Raw genomic sequence first — 16,065 nt, forward strand, 5'->3', positions numbered from 1 at the left:
TGGTTTGCCAGAAGCGGCTTTGTCATGCTGGCCACATGACCTGGAAGCTATACGCCGGCTCCCTCGGCCAATAATGCGAGATGAGCGCGCAACCCCAGAGTCGGTCACGACTGGACCTAATGGTCAGGGGTCCCTTTACCTTTACCTTTATGGGCAAAAAAAGAAATTTCAATGCATTCCTTTGGGAAACCGCGATTCGCAAGACAAATTTTTCGCAAAACGAATTGACTTGCGGAACGAATTAAATTCATCTTGCGAGGCACCACTGTATTTGTTAATGCTTTTTTGTTGTTATGAGCTGATTTGAGCTTAACTTGGTTCTTGGGAAAGCGCCATAAAAAGTTAAATCAAGTCAAGTCATGGCGATCCAGGGAAATGTGAGGGCAGACTTGCATGCATGGTGAAGTTTTGCTCCCCCATTCCTCTCCTCTCTATTGTGATATGTCACTTAGTCAATGGGGGAGAGGATGTACAGGTTAGGTAAAAGAACAACCTCCCACTTGGGCATCCAAATGGTATATGGTTTTTTTTGGCACAGATCTCACAAGTGTTGCTTTTGCGAAGTAGGACATGTCAGAGGAGCAAATGCATGTTAAACCCCCACCATCTGTCCATGTTTAATTGAATGCTCTAACCAGGTGTCCCATACAAGGAATCTAAGAGGAGGTGATGCATAAGCATCATGAGGCTGCTTTTCTTCCTTTGGAAAGGGAAGAATAAACTGCCAAAAACATTGCCAGTAGAGAACGACAATAAATCATTTTAATGCAGCGCTAGATACAGTTTTGGAAGGAGGAAGAAACCAGGTGATCCAGCTGCAAGTTTAAATAGCTTGCAATTTCAATGAGGTAATGTGGTTTGAAAAAAACAATACCTCTGAAATGATGTCTGGAGCTCATTCCTGGCAACAACTCTCATCTGTTGGTCTACTGAATAAACAGCACACTATCCCAAACCTTTGCTGGAAACAAAATTTGGTGGTCTTGTCCCTCACTGTAATTAGCCCTCTCAACAGCAGAAAGCCTAGTGGATCCAAATTGCAGTTAAAAGACCACACAGGGCCCCTAAATGATCTGGAGATACATTGGGTTGGTGTGAGACAGAAGCAGAGTAGGCTTCTGTGCTACAATTAGCAAACATTCAGATGGGCCAGATTCATTCTTTGAGCCCTGGACTGGTCAGAAGAATGGAATGGCAAAGTCAGATTGAAAAAATCCAGGTTCCAAGCAGGCAGGGATGAGGAGGGGAATTGTGCTACAAGGGTCATTCATACAAGTACCCATACAAGCACTCGCTTGTATTGTTACCCTTGAAAAAACAAATAAAAGGCCTTTGCCCAGCATGTGCTTCTCAGGTCTTTCTGGCTTGGAAGGTCCACAATTATTCACCCCTGACCTTTCCCAAATTGAAAGGTTCTGTATATCCATTGCTGGGTATTCTTCCCTAGCTCTTGTCCTGCAGTCAGTTTCCACCAGGCAAGAAAGAACAGCCAATACAACACACACGTCTTGTAACAGTTTGAAGCACCTGCACTCTGGATGTAGACACCCTTTAGCTGATTCAGTGTGTCACACACACAAGCTTCCCTGTTCATTTTCTGTTCTCTGCAATATCAAGGAGACACCACTTTCAGCACATCTGCTTTCCATTTCCCTGAATTCTGCCTCCTCTCTGCTGTTGCTGCACGGTTACTAAAATGGTAATTTAATCTGTTCCTTTTCCTCTTGTACTCATGCAATGAAAAAAAGTGGTCATGACTATGCTGGGTGGAGCTGGAATTCATTGGCAGAATAATGTTCTGCCACAGCTGAAGCAAGCACCATACACATTATTTTTAGGTGTATGAAGTGGACACCTTAACACCATGTGATGAATATGTGTTTGCAGCTATGTGTATCACAAACATAAATTTGCCAGGGATTGGTTACAGAAGGGGCAGGGAGACTTAAGGCTTGCGGGATCTCAAGGGCGTACCCACCATGCGGCAAGTTAGGGCAGCTGCCCTACTCTGGAAGCAGGGCTGGTGGGCAGAGGCGGAGCACAGCCCGGCGGAGCGCGAGTTCGCCATTCCCGCCGCACCGCGCCGCACCCTCCCTCCAGCTCCCCGGCGCGCCCTCAGGCAAGGCCAAGCGCGGCGGGGAACCAGGGAGCGCGGCGCGGTGGGCGGGAACGCCGAACTCGCGCTCCGCTGGGCTGGGCTCCGCCTCCGCCCACCAGCCCTGCTGCTAGGGAGGGGCACAGCCCGGCGGAGCGCGAGTTCGCCGTTCCCGCCCGCCGCGCTGCGCCCTCCCTCCAGCTCCCCGTCGCGCCCTCTGGCAAGGCCAAGCGCGGCGGGGAACCAGAGAGCGCGGCGCGGCGGGCAGGAACGCTGAACTCGCGCTCCGCTGGGCTGGGCTCCGCCTCCGCCCACCAGCCCTGCTGCTAGGGAGGGGCACAGCCCGGCGGAGCGCGAGTTCGCTGTTCCCGCCCACTTTGTGGCCCCTCCCCTTCCGTGCCTTGGCCCCTCCCCTTGCCCCCCCTAGTTTTGATCCTGGGTACGCCCATGCGGGATCTACTTAGTTCCTCCACCCTAGAATCCTGAGGTCTACCAACTGGAGCAAAGTACACATAGTGGCGTACATGTGCTAGGAATTAGGGAACAGGGTGCTTTTGAGCTCATGCTAAGCCTAGGAATCTTTTTATCAGTACCATGCTCACACATTCTTTAATACAAAACCCCACTCCTGGTTTCCCCTCCCCCTTCCTCAATCTAATTCATGTGCGGGAGGAGTTTGCTGCTATTGTTGCACAATTGGGAATCAGAAACGCTTCTTAATCTACTGCAAATTACCCAGAGATTTTCCCAACAGCTCCCCGTCAGGTGCCAATAGCCCTTAAGCAGTATGGAGAGGTTCAGAAGCAAAGCATGATGGATGCTTAAAGCATTTCCCCATGTTTCTAATTCTTAGCACTGGCAGAGGAAGGTGGGTGCGGGGGGGGGGGGGAGACAGATCGCTCCGGGTGTCATCCCTGAGTGGGGGGTGACATTTGGTGCACAGCCTGCCCGCGACTCGGACTTCCACACCTACAGCGAGCCGTCGGGGGAAGGGGGGAGCTGCTGCACCGCTTTGCCGATTCCTTCCTCTCCCCTTCCCGCTCGCCTGCCTCCTTCTTGTCCTCTCCCCTGCCTGCCTCCTCCAGCCGGGAGCACAGCGCAGCAGCTCCCCTCTTCCCCTGATGTCTGGTGGTAGGCGCGGGAGGTGGACAATGTGCCGTTGCCCCGTGCTCCCAGCTGGAGGAGGCAGGCAGGCAGGGGAGAGGATGGGAAGGCGAGCGGGAAGGGGAGAGGAAGGAAGTGGGATCAGTGGGTGCGCGCATGGCTATCCTGCGCCTGGGGAGCCCTTGGCGAGAATTCTGTTTCTCACAATGTGTGTTTACATCTGTAGCAAACATTGCTTTGTGGGTGTGGCTGCATCCGGAGAGGGAAGGTGCCATCTGTGAAATGCTGCGTCAGTGAAGCATGCTACGATGCAATATTAGCAAATCTCACCAATTGCTTTAATTGTGTTTGGCCACAAAACAATTCACAGCCTAACCCATACGTTAAACAAACACAAGGGTTCCCATTCCCCTGAGCGTAGCTCCGATGAAACATGTTGTTTATAATGTGCTTATTTGCTGATTGGGAGGTCAAGCATGTTTGACATTCCCAGCTCTCTCTTAACTAGGATCTGCGCTTTCCTATCGGGCCCATCTCCCTCCCTGCCCTCACCCACAGAAACCACATTTCCATTTTCTAGTGAAATGTTTACAGCTTGGAAGTTGCAGAGATAATTTTAACCATCTGCCTTACCTCTGAGAAGGGAAATAATTGTTTGATTTTTTAAATTTTTATTCTTTAAGAATGTCCTTTGAAAAAACTTCAGCTCCTTTTTGACACTTTGGGATCTACAAATTATGTGACTGTTTACTTTAAGCATCTGGATGTAGAAAAAAGCCATTGATTCAAGGGCCCCAGGAAAGTAAACAGTGCACCACCCGCCAGTCACTCAACTGTCACATGCAATTGGAGGTGACACAAGAGATTGCATGCCAAATACCTTGGCATTTGGCAGACACGTGCTCTTGTCCCGCCAATGAGGGTACAAGAAGGGTGATGGTGGAACAAACCTTGGTTTTTATCTCCCACCAGGCCTGTCCTTATAGGACACAAATGCGAGATAGCCCTTCTGAGTTCTATTCTGCATTACAGACTTGTAACTGCATTACAGATTTGTGTGGCACAAATAAATATGTATACCAGCATTTGGGAAGAAAATCATACCCTCCAACTTTCCTCAGATGAAAAGAGGGACATTTCTCACTCCCCCACAACTAGCCATTCTCCACCCACCCCATTTTTGTTGCCACCCCTGCAGAGCATTTCCTATCAGAAGGGAAAATGCCACCACCTATTCACACAGCAAACACAACCTCCACCATCCTTAGAAAAACCCATGATCTCATTTTTATTTTAATTTATTCTTTGGTAGATTTGCAAAAAGAAAAACACACACCAATATATAAAGTTTAGAAAGGGGCAAGATTAGAAACAGACACGCGAAGTATATATATATTTCAAACCAAGACTTCTTGCACTCTGCTCCCCCTTTCTGTCTGCCCAGGGAAGTCCTGCCCTCTGCCTGCCCCTGGTGCTTCACATGGGGCTGAACCATGGCGGTGGGAGCCTCTCCTCCTCCTTGCCTGTTCTCCAGCAGTCACTGGGGAAGGCTGGCAGCAGCGGCTATGGAGAGGCCATGGAAAAGCAATAGAATGCTCCCTCGCTGTTGCTGCCCTCACCGCTCAGAAGTGGTGCCAGCTCCTCCTCCTCCTCCTCGAGCTTGATGGCAGCATCACTAGCAGGGGAAATTGGGACATTCCAGGATCAAATCAGAAGCTGGGATGGCTTTTGTAATTCCAGGACTGTCCCTGGAAAATTGGGACCCATGGAAGATATGGAATATTTCCTCTTCCTTTCTGGGGGAGGAAATTTGAGACTTGTGGGTACTCTGGATAGTATTGCTTGTGCTATTGTGGGAGTTGCATAACTGACAGTGGAATCTGCTTGGCCGCCCACAGTTACTGGACTACTTGAGCACCCGGGCTTAAGAGGCTTCTGATCAGAAGGCTCCAAATGCCTGCAGTTCCCTCTTCCGATTGGCTGATCAGTGAATTGGAACAGTCTCCGGACTAGCACTTTGGTGATGTGTAACCCCTGCCCGCGAATAGCGTGAGAAATGCTCAATGGCCTTTCAGCGTCACGTGTGAAAATGCCCTGTATGTGAACTGACTGTGTTCTAAGAGATGGCCTTTAGAAGATTTACACTGATCTGTGGGTCCTGCTTTAGATGGTTTTTGTTTACTCGGCATCTGCATTCAGACTGCCTTAGCAAACTCTTGGCTTGAGCTGCTCGGTAGCTCCGAGCACCCTCTCCTGTTAATCTCTACAATTGTTTGTTTTATGGTGTAGACTACTTTGCATTGTCAGGACATCATCCCTGGACAGTGTTTTACTTGGCAGCATTTCTAGGTCTGAATCTTGGCCTCTTCCAGATTTCTTGTCATTAGCAGTCAGAAAAAAAATGCTAAGCAGGCTCTGGCTGTTTCTGCTCAAAGTTTGTGGCAACTTGCAGAGGGTTAATGAATGCCTCTCCTCACCACCCTCCCCGGATGCTTTGCATGAGGCATTTAGGGTGACAGAAAATTTGTAACCTCCTGCTCCAGAAGCTTTAACATCTCTCTGCACCCTTTATATTTAGGCACATGCAGATGCTGAAACTGATTTGTAACTCTGTCTCCTTCACCACCAGGTAGCAAATGTGGTGTTGGACTGCAGCTCCCATAATCCCTGACCCTTGATCATGGTGGTGGTGGGTAATGGAGGCTGGAGTCTAGCAGAATCTGGAAGGCACTACCGGTATGTTAATTGCCTCTGTATTGGACAGATGTATCAATCAAGAGGTTTATAAACTGCTTTTCAGGGCACCTTGCTCTTGCAAGGTGGCAGACAGAAAATTCCATCACAAGTCCTAATAATCAGTGCCGGATTTATGTATAGGCTAAGTAGGCGGAAGCCTAGGGCCTCTAAATCTAGGGGGCCTCACCAGCCTGCCTGCTCCCCAGCAGGGAATCTCCCCTCTCCCAAAATTGCAAACCCAAGACTTCATGCATGGGCAGGGCAACTCGGGCCTCTAAATCTAGGGGGCCTCGCCAGCCTGCCTGCTCCCCAGTGCCAAAGTCTCCCCTCTCCCAAAATTGCAAACCCAAGACTAAATGTAAGGGTAGGGCAACTCAGGCCCAGCAACTATGAGACCCAGGGCTAGCCAGTGGGGCCAATTTGAAGCAAATAAAATCTGCTCATGCGTCAGCGACTGATAAGACTTGTCAACTAGTTCTTCCAAAGTCTTCCTAAATTATAAAGCTCTGAAATACAGGCCAAAAGAGAGCAGGTCTTGGAAGAGCGAAGCATACAATGGGCACCAGCAGTAAAAAGGTCCTGCTCCATGCAGCTCCTGCCCTGTCATTTGATAGAGTGCCCACTTGCCCTCCTTCTTGACGTGGAATGCTCTCTATTGGAGTCTCCAGGTCCAGTACAAAGTCCATCAGAATGGAGAGCAGGGACCTTGAAGTTCCCAACAGCTGTTAATCAACCAAGCAACCTTTGTAACTGTCAGGACGCCTATGTCCTGGCCAGGCCTGTGCCCAATCTTGTTTTTGTACAATCTTGTTTGTTCTCAGTAACCAAATTTATATTATCAACATATACAAGCATAAAAGTTGTTTCCCTTCATTTGCAAGGAATCGTACAAAACAAAGTGGCACTAATAAAGAAAAGTTCCAGGGTGGCAACAGAAAGCAAACTGAAAATGCTTTTGCAGTTCATCAGAACTATCCAGCAATATCAAGTTATAGGAAAACCGGTGCTATTAACAGTAATCCTTCTAGTTGGTTAATTGATTCAACAGCTTCTATGCACATTATGTGTGATGCTAATTATTTCCTCCAAGAGTTAAATGATAACTAATCAGAGACAGCTACAGTTTGCAAATGGCAACAGAATATCTGTGAAAGGAAGAGGAGCAGTTTTGCTCCTGAGTGTTGCAGGTAGAAATACTGTTTGTAATGAAGTGAGAGCAGTGGTTTACTTGCTCAAATTAAGAAATAAGAAAGTTTTGAAATTTTACATGCTAGATTAAAAGTGATTACTTAACTGAGAAGGGGAAGGTAAGAAAAACCCTGGGGCCTAATTTGAATAGTAGAGTGCCTGGTATCCTCCTTTACAGTGATACCTCGGGTTACAAACGCTTCAGGTTACAAACGCTTCAGGTTACAGACTCCGCTAACCCAGAAATAGTACCTCGGGTTAAGAACTTTGCTTCAGGATGAGAACAGAAATCATGCTCCGGCGCGGCAGCAGGAGGCCCCATTAGCTAAAGTGGTGCTTCAGGTTAAGAACAGTTTCAGGTTAAGAACGGACCTCCGGAATGAATTAAGTTCTTAACCAGAGGTACCACTGTATTTCCACGCTGTGGCTGCAGACCAAATCACCTGTCAGGAGAGCTATGAGATTCAGGCAAGGGTCAGATGCCTTGTCAATCCCAGCAAGAATATAAGAGGACGACCACCCTGGCCAGGCCTTTGCCTGTGTGTAGGAGAGTGCCTAGCCTAGCAATGCCAAGAGATATTGATTCTGCCATTGCCCCATGCCTCTTTAAGTTGTTGCTGGACACTCAGTGTGGCATGCTCTCATTGCAGCCCCTGTTCTGGAATTAAAAAGCTCATTGGCTCTCCCTTTTCCTGTGGAAAGCATGTAGGGTGCGGTCATAGGGATAGAGACATGCCTCTCTATGCTCTGAGTGTAGTGGTGGATTGGAGCTTTCAGTTTAAAGCCAGAAGAAATTCAACTCTAGCCATTTTCTTTTTGTCTGGCTAATTTCACCATCCTCTCATCAGTGTTCACTGTGGTCAGAGGAACCAGCTAAAATTAGGGTTTAGGGGAGAGAAAAAAACTTTCCCCCAACAGCGCTCCCCCACCCCGGCATCAAATCTGTACATCTACCAAGCTACCAGTGCTGGAACAGAGCTAATCCCACAGTAGCTGCAAGGGGAAAGCTGCTCATATTGCTCCGAATAATTGCCTGTACTCAGCCATACTGTATTGAATTAGCTAGCATGTGACTACTATTAATCTTCCATCCATAATCTCATCTTGCTAGGTGGACCACAGAAGACATAACTGAGGTTGCAATCTTATACTTGGTGTGGCTTACTTTTGAGTAGACATGCACAGGATTGTAATGTGCTGGCTGGCTGGCTTACTCCTAGGTAACTGCATGTTGCTTAAACTTCAGGCACGTTTCCATTAAGCGGAAATTCAGAAAGGAACAGACTGGAATTCAGAGCCATTCATCAGCAAATTAACCTTGGAACGACTCCTACCTTCTTACAGCATTTACTGGACCCATCACCTAGTTATCACAGCTGGATGGCTGGATTGTGTCTCCTCTCTGGAGTGTTATCTTGGAAGAGCATAATGGAAAGAAGAAGAAGAAGAAGAAAAAGCTCCTGCTAAGATTGCGGTTGTCTGAACAGCTCTTGGCAGGAATAACAAATCGAGGTTGCCTCTGATCCTGCCAGACTTTTCTTTCATTAGCACAAATGTCTGTTCAGAGGACAAAAACAAAACAAAAAACCCAACCCCATTTACTTTGGAGATGCTCTTGCAGCCTGTTGCATATTCTGTTCTGAGCTGACTGGATTGTTGGCAGAACAGGAGGGGACGGGCATAAATCACATCCTAGGGAATTTCTGCTCAACCTTTCGCAGCTCCAAGATCAGCTTTATATTATCCCAGGAGGATGCTTCTTCTTCCTTCTTCTTCTTCTTCTTCTTCTTCTTCTTCTTCTTCTTCTTCTTCTTCTTCTTCTTCTTCTTCTTCTTCTTCATGTTGGATACTGTTGACTTATTCCTGTTACGTTTCCTCAATAGTAGAAAACAGCCAGAGTCTTTTGCTTTTGGCAAAAAATGCTATTCCCATTTCAGCAAAATGTTTTTCCTAGAGGGCAATGGCTGGAAAAAATAATAGGGTTATAATTCTCTCTTTCCCCCTCCCAATCTTAAATAAATTGCAATCAGCTCTACAAATCCATTTATTCAAACCAGATTCTCTGAATACAAGGAGGAAAAAAAGCAACTACCAATAGCCTTTGCTGAACTGGTGCCTCTTAATGGCAAAAACTTCCTTCTAACTGGAACAGCATTTCTCCTGTATCTTTCTGCTGAAGATACGGTTGTCAGGGCACAAACCCTGCAACCATAGATCAATAGGTTATTACATCCATGAGTTATTACATAATTCCCAGTTTATGCTGGGGTTACATTACAAGGCACCATATGCATAAGTGAAATCATGTATATTTGAAACACCACTGGAAAAGCCTACAAACACCCTCTAAACCTCTGGAAACCCCTGAAAACCCCTTAAAAAAACCCAGCAGCACTTACCAGATGGGCACGAATGGTAGCAATGATGGCTCTCAGTCTCCTTGCTCAAACTCTCCAAGGGCCCCTAGGATTGCACTTGCAAAGGCTTGTGTGATTGCTGTTTTTACACATTTTTTGCCCTTTCTGGGTTCTTTTAGGGTTGTTTTTGCCACTTTTAAAGTCACTTCTGGGTTCGACACAATGGATTATGCATCAGTTGGATGTGTGTCAATTGGCTGTTGCCCATACTTCCAAGCATCTGCGCACTGCTGAGTGCAATTTCCCCCATTTGTACAGTTCCCTTTAAATGCAGGGCACATAGTGCGCTCTCTTAAAAACATGATATGCATCTAGTTTTAAGTTAAACATTCTGTGTGGGCACAAACGAGATGATAAACAGATGCCAAAGGTTACCTTACTGGCTGCACATTCATAGCAACACACATGTACTAGGTATGCCCAAGGTACACACTGCTTGTTTTGGTATGATTGCCTTCATAGTTTGCCTAGAAATCAATTTAGTCAAGCAAAACACTCATATTTTCAAAAATAAAAATGAAGAAAGCTTCAAGGTGGAAGGTATGTGTGATCAAATGTAACATACAGTCATACCTCAGGTTGTGAACGTGATCCATGCGGGAGGCGTGTTCACAACCTGCAGCGTTCGCAACCCGCAACGCCGTGTCTGCACATGCGCGGGACGCGATTTGGTGCTTCTGCACATGATGTCATTTTGCATTTCTGCGCACGCACAAGTGGCGAAACCCGGATGTAACCTGTTCCGGTACTTCCGGGTTTGGCGTGGAGCACAACCCGAAAATGCATAACCCGTAGCGTTCACAACCCTGTATCTGGAAAGCAGCACTTTAAAAGGTGGATAAATTGCAGGTGAAGCCAGTGCTATTTTTCTAGAAAGAGGTGTTGCCTCCCTTGTTCTCTTAGAATGGCCGAAGCTGAGTTCCTGCAAGTTCCAGCTGAAAAAAAAGCCCTGGGTCAAGCACTGCCTTCTTACTGTGTTCATATTTCCTTCCCTTTGACCTTAGGGTTGATTTGTCTATCTGCCTGAAGTTACCTGAATACACTTTGATTCAAATGATTACAATGCTGCAAGTCCTTTCTGAATGAATTGTGGCTTATCCTCCTCCTTCATCCGCAGCAACGAGAGCACATGTTGCTTCATCAAAAGAGAACTGAGGCATTTTGTACACATTACAGTGAGTGAGGTGGTAGAATTCCATACTGTGCCACTTCAGATTTCAGGTGTGGTTGGTGGGATGTCACATCTGAATGCTCACTCAAATAAAATAAAGTTCTTGTGTATGTAGTAAAACTTTCACGGTGAGTTTTACTAGGGACGCGTGTGGTGCTGTGGTCTAAACTACTGAGCCTCTTGAGCTTGTCAACTGGATGGTCAGTGGTTCAAACTCGCACAACAGGGTGAGCTCCCGTTGCTCTGTCCCAGCTTCTGTCAACCTAGCAGTTTGAAAGCATACCAGTGCAAGTAGATAAATATGTACCACTGCAGTGGGGAAAATGGCATTTCTGTGCACTCTGGCTTCCATCACGATGTCTTGTTGCACCAGAAGCGGTTTAGTCATGTTGGCCACATGACCTGGAAAGCTGTCTGTGGACAAACACCAGCTCCCTCGGCCTGAAGCAAGATGAGTGCCGCACCCCATAGTCACCTTTACCTTTACATTTATTACCTAAAACCAGGCACCCCCAAACTTTGGCCCTCCAGTTGTTTTGGCCTACAACTCCCATGATCCCTAGCTAACAGGACCAGTGGTCGGGGAAGATGGGAATTGTAGTCCAAAACATCTGGAGGGCCAAAGTTTGGGGATGCCTGCCTAAAACTCACACACCACAGAGTTATGCTGAGAGGAAGTGAGCATTGCCAGAGAGGAGGAGGAGGAGGAGGGGTTCCACTGAGGACCTCTTGTGCAACAGTCCCCCAAAACTGGACATGGGACTGATAGAGGTTGCTTCATCACTGCTCTTGGATGTACATTTGGAGTAATGTGAGACGTTTTGGTCTACGGTATGTGGGTGGATCACACACTCTTGCTTTTCCCTGCATCTGTAGCAACTTTCTGGGAAGTAAGGTAATGCCTACTTCCAGGAACTAGGGTAAAGCCTAGAGTGGTGTAGGCTGCATTGCAGTGTTTGATAGCATCACCCTGGCTTATGGGCTGCCATCTTAAAAGTGTCTTGGGAAGTACTACTTGCTGAGACATCATTCAGCACATTTGAGAGTTTGTGTAGCTTCGCTAATGGGGGGGTCATGCACAAACGGCTCTGGTAAATACTTGGCAAAGAAGTAGCTCTCCCTTCTATTCTTCAGGGCTAATAACGCAGGGAATTGTTTAAGAAGGTGGATAAGATATGTCTTCACTAAATATTGATTGAAGAGCCCACAATATTTGCTTCTTTTACTTCTGCTCAGCTAAAGGTGTGTGCTTGTTTGCAAATGGAGGGATCAGGTCCCCCGGAGCCCTGTTATTTGTAAAGGGAACAATGCTCTTCCCGTGAGATTTCACAGGAATTAGAACAGCTCATTTACACTTGTCGGAAACCTCCCAGGAACTGTGTATTTGGCTATGTGTGAGTACAGCCACTCAAGGGCAATTCCTTCTTTAGAGTTAGCTATGCACGCTTCAGTAATGAGGTGCGAATTAGCACTATTGCTGACATCTTTACTGCATCCTTCAGGGACCTGGACACTTGTATATCTTTCAGAGCCTTCCATCCTCAGTCACAAAATTGGAGTTCTGCATGTACTTGACAGCATAAACAATATTTCAGGGGATATGAGGCATGTGTTGTAGTCAGGCACATTGAATTAACTGTCAACAGACTTATTTACCGTGTTTCCCCTTTTTTAATACGTAGCCATAAAGTAAGCCATGGCAGCATTTTTTAGGAGTTGCTATATCTAAGACACCCCCCGAAAATAAGACATACCTCTCATACCATATACAGCGAGACCGCCAAGCGCCCCAGCCAGCCAGCGGGACCCAGCCAGCCAGCGGGGCCTGGAACCAGCTGCTGCAGCGGCGAGCCACCTGCCGGAACAGGCGGCTGCAGAGTGGAGCGCTCTGCAGCGCCGAGCGCTCAGAGCACCCAGCAGCGCCTGGCGCTCAGAGCGCCCAGCAGCGCCGGGTGGAGCGCCCAGCCAGCGGCCTGGCCTCTTCCTGGCCCGGCCGAGGAGGCCTGCCGCCCCGCCGCCGGAACAGGCGGCTGCAGAGTGGAGCGCTCCGCAGCACCGAGCGCTCGGAACGTCCAGCAGCACCGGGCGGAGTGACCAGCCAGAGCGGCGAGGCAGAGCGGCGGCCGGAGGCCCGCTGGACCTTCTGCACCACCGGAACGTTGTGGGCCGCATGGCCCGAGGCAGAGCGGCGGCGGGAGCCCCGCTGGCCCTGCCAGAGTGACGGGCGGCGGCGGGAGCCCTGCTGGCCCCATCCGCGCCGCCGGAACGTTGTGGGCCGCATGGCCCGAGGCAGAGCGGCGGCGGGAGCCCCGCTGGACCTGCCAGAGTGACGGGCGGCGGCGGGAGCGCTGCTGGCCCCATCCGCGCCGTCGGAACGTTGTGGGCCGCATGGCCCAAGGCAGAGCGGCGGCGGGAGCCCTGCTGGCCCCATCCGCGCCGCCGGAATGTTGTGGGCCGCATGGCCCAAGGCAGAGCGGTGGCGGGAGGCTCGCGGGTCCTTCCGTGGCGCCGGGGTGCGGACGGCGGCGGAAGCGCTGCTGGCCCCTTCCGCTCTGCTGGAGCGGCATGGGCTGCATGGCCCGCCGCCGGAATTTTGTGGGCAGGGAAGCGGGAGGCAGGCAGGCGGGCGGGCTGGGCGATGGGCCCGTGGCTGTGCTCGGCGGGGCCGGTAGTGAGCTCAACGCTGGCCTGCACCAGGGGCTCCGGCTCAGTCCGCTGCCGGCGCACGCCGCCGCGTCATGGCCGGGATCTGGGTCATGGTTAGGTGAGTGCCCTCCACTCCCATAGCGGCGCCCGGGACGAGGCTGCCTCTGAGCATGCACAGAGACACCCCCTTCACATCCCCCCCGCCAGTCCAGTGCCGGGGAAAAGGCGTCTTGGAAAACCGGGGTGGGTTTATAGCTGGGGATGGGGTGGTCTCTGAGCATGCACAAAGTGTCTCCCTCACCGCTGCCTTTGCTTTTTTCCTTGTCTCTTTTTAAAGGAAGTTGCTCCCCAGGGTGGGTCCATAATAAAAATGGTAATAAAAAATTAAGACATCCCCTGAAAATAAGACACCTTGTGTTTTTTGAGGGAAAAAAGTTATAAGACGGTGTCTTAAAAAAGGGGAAACACGGTAGCTTTCAGGCTCCTATATCTATTTGGCCTAGGAGAAAGCCTGGTGTAGGCTTGGTTCAAGACCTGTGCCAGTGAACCATATAGAACCCTGTTTAACAAAACGAATTGAGCCTGCAATCCTATGCACGAGGGTTCAGCAACCTGGTACCCTCCAGATGTAGTCCATAGCAGGGGCTAATGGGAGTTGTAGTCCAAAACTTCCAGAAAGCACCAGGGAGTTCAAGAACACCATGAGGTTCTAGAACGCACTGATGGGAGTTGTAGTCTAGAGCTTCTAAAGAGCGCCAGGTGGGGACGGTTGCTTTGCAAGCCCCATTGAATTTAATGGGACTAATTTCTGAAGAAGCTTGCATGGGATTATTTATGCTTGTTATGAACACGTGTGAAGCCTGAATTTCATGCTTAAGGTTCCACGTACAACACAAGGCAAGCATACGTCATTGATATCTAGTATAGTATGTGTCCTCTCTCACAGTACAGTGGTACCTCGGGTTACAGGTGCTCCAGGTTACAGATGCTTCAGGTTACAGACTCGGCTAACCCAGAAATCATGCCTCAGGTTAAGAACTTTGCTTCAGGATGAAAACAGAAATCGTGCTTTGGCAGTGCGGCGGCAGCAGGAACCCCCATTAGCTAAAGTGGTGTCTCAAGTTAAGAACAGTTTCAGGTTAAGAACGGACCTCCAGAATGAATTAACCACTGTACCACTGTAACATAAATGGAATGGATGCAAAGATGGCACAGAAGTCAAATGTGTGTTTGTGTGGAGTGTATTTCACCCAGATCAAGCAGGGGGGAAAGAAAAGGAAAAGGAAAAGGAGTATGCTGCATTTCTCTGAAAACTTTGGTTGTTTGATACAACACACACACACACATGGAGAAGATAGTTCAGTCTGGAGAGCATGAGATTCTTAATCTCAGGGTCATGGGTTCGAGCCCCACATAGGGTAAAATATCCCTGCATTTCAGGGGCTTGGACTAGATGACCCTCTTGGTCCCTTCCGACTCTACAATACTGTGATTCTATATATGCAGGCAGCCAGATAATTATTTGAATTGCATTGTGTAATACAGGGTAAATATATTACATTGGCAATTGCAGAGTTATTTATGTAAAATATTGTAAAAAAACAACAGTTACACAGCATTAAACTATAAACATCCATACTTAAAATATACAACAACACAATCCTATTAAAACACTGAAATGTAAACATGATAGTTAAAATACACAATAAAAGAATCCTAATTTTTAAAAACACAGGAATCAAAACAGAAGATTCGGATCAAGAGATCAAAAGAATGCCTGTGTAAATAATAATTATTATTGGTAATTAAATTTCTATCCCGCCCTTCCTCCCAAAGGAGCCCAAGGCAGCAAGCAATACAAACATTATTATTTTTCAAATCAGCTTTTCATCCAAAGCATACCTGATATTTATCAGGTCTTTCAGGGTGTAGTCAGAGGGAATCCAGGAATCAGGAGTTGTGCCAGGGAATGAGAGGCAAAGTTCTGAGCCAGAAGTCAGAACCAAAGAACTCACTGGAGCTGGGAAGACTGTTGCCGTTGCTGTACACACAAGATCCAAGCTCAGCCAGGAAGCCCTTGATGGTTAACCCTCCTGGTCTCGGAAGGACCAATGGGCAGCCTGGGTGCCCTGGAAGATTTCCCACTCTCTGAATGTTCTGAGACAGCATGCTAAATTTATTTTAAAAAATTGCAGTTTAAGAAAAAAGAGAGAGGCTACTTTAAATACATATTTTGAGTCAAAATATTTTGAGATGCAGCACACATTTAAAAAATTGTTTTGAAATGCCTACTTTAATACACAGGATTAAAAAATGTGTAGGCGAATGCAGAAATGGAATGGAATTATGGAGAGAGAGAAAAACATGTGAAAGTGGCACAGGAAGGAAAAAGGTCAAACTTGCCTATGCTTATAACTGAGCACTTCTGCTGTTATCCATTTACGACTTCAGAAAGTGAGGTCTGGCGGGATTTAACTGCGATTGTCCTGTGCAGAATGTCAGGGGCTGACTTGCAGAAATAACATGAAAACCCACACTTGCACTCTAGCCCTCTTCTACTTTTCTTTTAAAGCAGCAGTTGCTATAGTTCCAGCTTTGGCAGAAAGGTCTTCCCAATAAACCCCCGTTTTAAAGAGGGAGCCGTTACAAGGCAGTTGCTCTGATTTCACATCACGCCGGAGCTTGGCAGGCAGCCGTCCATCTGCAGA

The 16,065-nt window shown here is 48.1% G+C and overlaps 1 long non-coding RNA gene across 1 annotated transcript in view; it reads right to left on the reverse strand.

The window, feature by feature from the left end:
- The window catches only part of LOC148686812 (uncharacterized), a 60,068-nt gene extending 44,557 nt beyond the window's left edge, over positions 1–15,511 (reverse strand). Inside the window, exon 1 of the long non-coding RNA XR_015948059.1 lies at positions 15,260–15,511. This is a non-coding gene — a long non-coding RNA (uncharacterized LOC148686812). The remainder of the gene's footprint in view (positions 1–15,259) is intronic.
- Between the last annotated feature and the right edge of the window lie 554 nt (positions 15,512–16,065).

The sequence above is a fragment of the Zootoca vivipara genome, chromosome 2 (genome assembly GCF_965207765.1).
Source record: "Zootoca vivipara chromosome 2, rZooViv2.hap1.1, whole genome shotgun sequence".
In the NCBI taxonomy this organism is placed as follows: Eukaryota; Metazoa; Chordata; class Lepidosauria; order Squamata; family Lacertidae; genus Zootoca; species Zootoca vivipara.